Source organism: Tenrec ecaudatus, chromosome 3 (genome assembly GCF_050624435.1).
Source record: "Tenrec ecaudatus isolate mTenEca1 chromosome 3, mTenEca1.hap1, whole genome shotgun sequence".
Lineage (NCBI taxonomy): Eukaryota > Metazoa > Chordata > Mammalia > Afrosoricida > Tenrecidae > Tenrec > Tenrec ecaudatus.
The window spans coordinates 18,954,437-18,959,653 of NC_134532.1; positions in this window are offsets into that span (position 1 = coordinate 18,954,437).

Sequence of the window (5,217 nt, forward strand, 5' to 3'; positions counted from 1 at the left end):
TCCCCTTCAGCCCTCACCTACCCCTTACTCTCCTGGTATTGCTACTCTGATTATTGGTCCTGATGGGTTTATCTGCCCTTGATTCCCTGAGTTTCTAGCTCTTTTCAGTACCCATGTGCATTCTCTGGTCTAGCCAGTTTCGTACAGTAGATTTGGGTTCATGATAGTGGAGTGGGGGCAGCACTAAAGAACTAGAGAAAAGTTGTATGTTTCATAGTTGTTATACTGAACCATAACTGGCTCATCTCATCCTTGTGACCCATTCTGATAGGTTGGTTTATTGTGCCAACCTGGCCAATAGGAATGTGGTATCAATAATGTTGCAGTTTGATTGGAGGGCAAAGAGATAAATGGCTAGGCAAACCCTGCCTCTCTCTTGCTCTCTTCTCATCAGATCAGGGTGCACCTGCTAGTTCTCTGCCACAACTTGTGAGCTACACTAACTGTTGGACTGCCAACCTGTGGATCCTGTCGCTAGAGCTTGAGGTTCCTTTGAGAACTGCTTCATCATGTTGCTGGTGTATGCATCACTTGAGCTTGGGACTGTTGGATCCTATCGTCTTGCTCTCTGTTGATGATCTCCCCTTCTGTTTGCTGCTTGTGTCCAGACTGCCTGCATTGCTGTACATAAGACTCACCTGTCTGCTTCCTTGAACTTGGACCCAGTGGTCCTCATGAGTTGAAGGACTTCCAGTATATTAAATGTTTCACTGAAGTGAGTTGAACTGAGCACTCTGTACAGCTGTGTGAACAAATTAGCTGCTATATTCTTTTCTGCTTTATATGTCTATCCATTATATAGAATATATAATAATATATACAGATTATATATAATTATTTTATATATAATGATTATATGTTGTATATATAATACATGTATGTGTGCACATATCTACATATTCATACGTATCCTGGTTTTGTTTCTGTATAACACACCCTTCTGTTAGGGGGTGTCCACTTGCCTATAGATGGGCTTTGGTTCTCACTACACACCAACCCTCTTTCAAATTGATAGGATCTTTTGCCCTCTGTCTCTGATGCCAGATACCTGATCCTATTGACACGTAATGATCACACGGGCTTGTGTGCTTCTTCCATGTGGACTTTGTATCTTCTCAGCTAGATGGCCTTTAGGGCCCCAGATGCTATATCTTTTGATAGTCAAGCAACATCAACTTTCTGCACCATATTTGCTTCTGCACCATTTTGTCTTAATCGATTGTGTCAGGAAGGAAGCTGAGCATCACGGAATGCCAGGTTATTAGAACAAAGTCTTCTTTCATTGAGAGAGTACTGGAGTAGAGGTCCAATGTCTATCTGCTACTTTAATACTTAAAATTTAAATATATGTACATAGATCTATTACCCTTTCATCATAAATATGTGTACATATGTAAATGACTGTATTTAGCACTCTATAAATGCCCTTTGTCTCCTAGTTCTTTCCTCTATTTCCTTTTACTTTGCTCTTGTCCCATTATCATGTTTGGCCCTCATCAGTTTTCAGTAATTCCTCTCATTACATTGCCCTTGATCACGCCCTAGCAGGCATCCTACACTCTCCTCAACATTGATTTTAGATCACTTGTTGTGCCCTTGACCCCAGGCTAACACCCACTTCCTTCCCCCCACTTCCCTGTTTCCTTTATCCTCCCAGAACCATCAGCCCCATTGTTGTCTCCTCTGGTGTGTTTATCCTGCCTCTCTTATCTAGATAGACATGCAGAGACAAAAATAAGCACAGAAATAAGACAGAGCAAAACAACAACAACAACAAAAGGAAACAACCACTGGAAATAAAGAGAAAAGACTAGGAATCACTCCAGGTTTGTTAGTTGATCATTAGGAGTATTTTACTGTTGGTTGGGTCCGATGTGGTACCATGCCTTGGCCACACAGTCTATTTTTTTTGTATTTCCAAGGCACTTCATTGCTTTGCTCCTCTTGCTGCTCTGTTACATGCCCTTAGAGTTTTGCCCCAGTGTGGTGAATTCAGATCAAGCACATTTCCCACACTGTGCTACTAGTGTTGTCCCTTATAGCGCGATGGGTCATTGAGGGATGCCGTGTCTTGTGATTGGGATGGCCCTATGGTCCTCTCTGTGCATTGGCCAATTTGAGCAGGAATATCATTCTTGGGGTTTGGTGGGCCATGATGTGAGTGAACCATTTGTCACAGTCACTTTGTTAATCCATTTGGTAGATGGATTCATGTTTTTCACTGCCCGTCATCTTTACCAAACCAAATATCCTTTTCAAGGAATGATCTTTTCTGATATATGTCCAAAGTATATAATATGAACTCTCACCATCCTTACCTCTAAGTAGCACTCTCACATTACTTCTTCCAAAACAGACTTGTTTGTCCTTTGCATGTCCATGGTATGTGGGATATTCTTGTCCAGAACTACAATTCTAATATATTCATTTTTTCTCAGCCTTCCTTTGTTCATCTTTCAAATGCACATGAATCATTTGACAATAGCATGCTTTGGTCAGGTGAAACCAGTCCTCGAGGTAATATCTTTTCCTTTCAATACTCTAAAGAGGCATTGTTCAGCAGATTTATCTGATGCAATGATTGATCTCTTGACTGTTATACTTTCCGTATTCAGGGTTTTTGTTTGTTTGGTCTTTTTTCCATACGCCAACCATTTTTTTCTGGAAGGCGTTAATTTTGATCAAGGAGAGGCTGTCGGAACCAGCTCAAGAGGCAAACAGTCCTGAAAGAAGGGGAATGATTATTAGGGGAAAAAGGAGAGACTAAAAGTGTTGGGAGGGCAACAGTGAATACTGAAGCCTCGAGTTTGTTTACATACTCCTTTTATCCATGCAGGAACAACCCGGGGTTTATTATCTCATTGTTAAGCAAGCACATTTGATACACATAGCAATTCTATCTTCTGCCAAGCCAGACATCCCTGAGAAAATTAAACAACCTATCTTCCCAGACTTTGCATACTTTCTTGTTCTTGTTCTTTTTTTGTTGTTGTTCTTGTTCTTAACAGTATGTTCAAAACGTAAAGTCACAGAAGAAATCAGCAAACACTGACACATAGGTCATGAGACTTCTCAGCTGTTTCAAAGCTGAGTCTAAATGGCCTTCAACATCTCCCCTTTTTTATTTACTGAAGACGTCTTTACTCAAAACGTCAGCAGATCACTGTGTCGGTCTTAGGTTATCAGGTCCTGAAATCGCCCTTACCCGTCATCAGTCACAGTATGCAGGAGACTATGACCTGTCTTAGGTTGGGAGACTCAAACTCGTTCTTACCCGTCTGACTAACCAGCCTCTGCCTTTTACTCCCGTTTGGGGAGGGGGTGAAGTACGCAGGTGTACTTCATGTAACTTTGCCTAAAGCCAATAATTCAACCATAACCTTGGGAGTATGCATAAGATAAACAATACACACACTCCCGCTGTGACTAGAGACATAAGCATGTGAGGTAGGCCTCTGAGATTTCCTAATGAAGAGAAAGAATCTCGAAAATGCTGGAGCCAATCCTCAGCAACATTGTCGACATCAAAATAAAGAGACTTAGCATTTTTATGGCTAATATTTCTTGGTGGAGTTGTAATAAATCTAAAGACTAATTAGCATTGTGCCCAGTACCTTGAAGATGATTCTACACTTTAACCCAGCTATACTGACTGCAGTTGTACTATTTAGGTGCAACACAGATCCATGTATGTACAGCATGCTGCTGTAGACTAGACCTGGCCTTAAGCCCCTGCACCTCGTCTCCTAAATACATGACCGTGTCATAAAGAGAATTTGCTTTTTGTTCTAACTTCCTGTCTATATCTTCTTGAGTACCCAACACATTAGTCACATTTTTGGATAATTCATTTCCACAGTGGGCAGTTTGTATGATTTGTGAAAGTACAATTGCAGCAGTAGTAGCAGTAGCAAATAAACTTAATATAGCTAAAATACTTGTTATAAGCGAACCTGCAAAACACTTAAATCTGGTTAATGCTTTTTCAATCTCTTCTAATACCTTTAACCCTCTTTCTGAATACCAAGGCCCAGTAATATTCACTGGCAGCATAACAAGAGAAGGTTGATATAAAATGGAGATGACAATACCTTCAGGGGACCAGGTAATACAATTAGACAAATTGCAGTTATTACAAGACCTGTTAAACTTAGAATCATCATGATATATAGTAATATTCCCTGCCAAGAGTACATAAGGCAGTGGTACGCAGGCAGTAACATTTCCCTGTGGTCTGGAGGAAGGGCCCATAAGCTTCATGTCCCCCAAAGCAGACCCTATTTTCCACCACTGAATTTGTGGAAAACCCGAGTCTGACCAAAAAAGTCCTAGAGACAGCCCCTTTTCCCATTTGGCAGTATTTTTTGAGTATGGTCCTGGTTGCCAGACCAATCGATGATATATCTCTCTTTTGTGATGTTATACCAGATGGGCTTGTCCGTGAGACACGATCTCCACAATACGGTTTTATTATTCTTTTGAGTCTCTAGTGTACATGAGGAAAAAGACTGTGGAGTGGGTGAAATAACATTTCTTTCACTTTGTACAGGGAGGGCGTGAGTCATTAACCCACATCTTAATTTCCGGACTTTCCCAAACACCAGGATGTAAGAGTGGTGGATCAGAAACTTAAGCCTAGTACTGCTTGCTGCACCATGTCCCCAGAAGCACTCTGAGGCAAATTACCATCTGCATGGTTTGCAAACTGCACCAACCATTCAGGCAGCCCCCATGCTCCATCAGCATCCTGCGTAAAAACCCAAACATGCCCTCCTCCCCATATTAATCGCAGGTTGGGGCCATGCCTCCAGGCAAAACAAACCAATGATATCTCTTCATAGACTCTTTGAAGTTGGTGGAAGGGACACTAAAGGCAAATCTTTTACAATCATTTGGATCCAAGGGCATGGTAAAAAAAACAATCTTTTAAATGTAAAATGATCTTATATGTATTGGCTGGAATAGCAGAGGGGGAAGGGAGCCCAGCCTGCAGGGCTCTCATAAGTTCCATAGTATCATTAACCCTCCTTTACTGTTTTTCCTTACAAAGCAGCTGCTATCACAAGCCCCCGAGTAAAGAAAGGTCCAATGTCTGAGCATAGTCTAATATAATCGGACAGGTTGCCCTTTTTTATAAAAGGTCTCAGTGCTGCCTGGCAGGCAGTATTTGCATTTTCAAAAGCCATTTGTTTCCATCCTGTAGGGGGAAGCACCGCG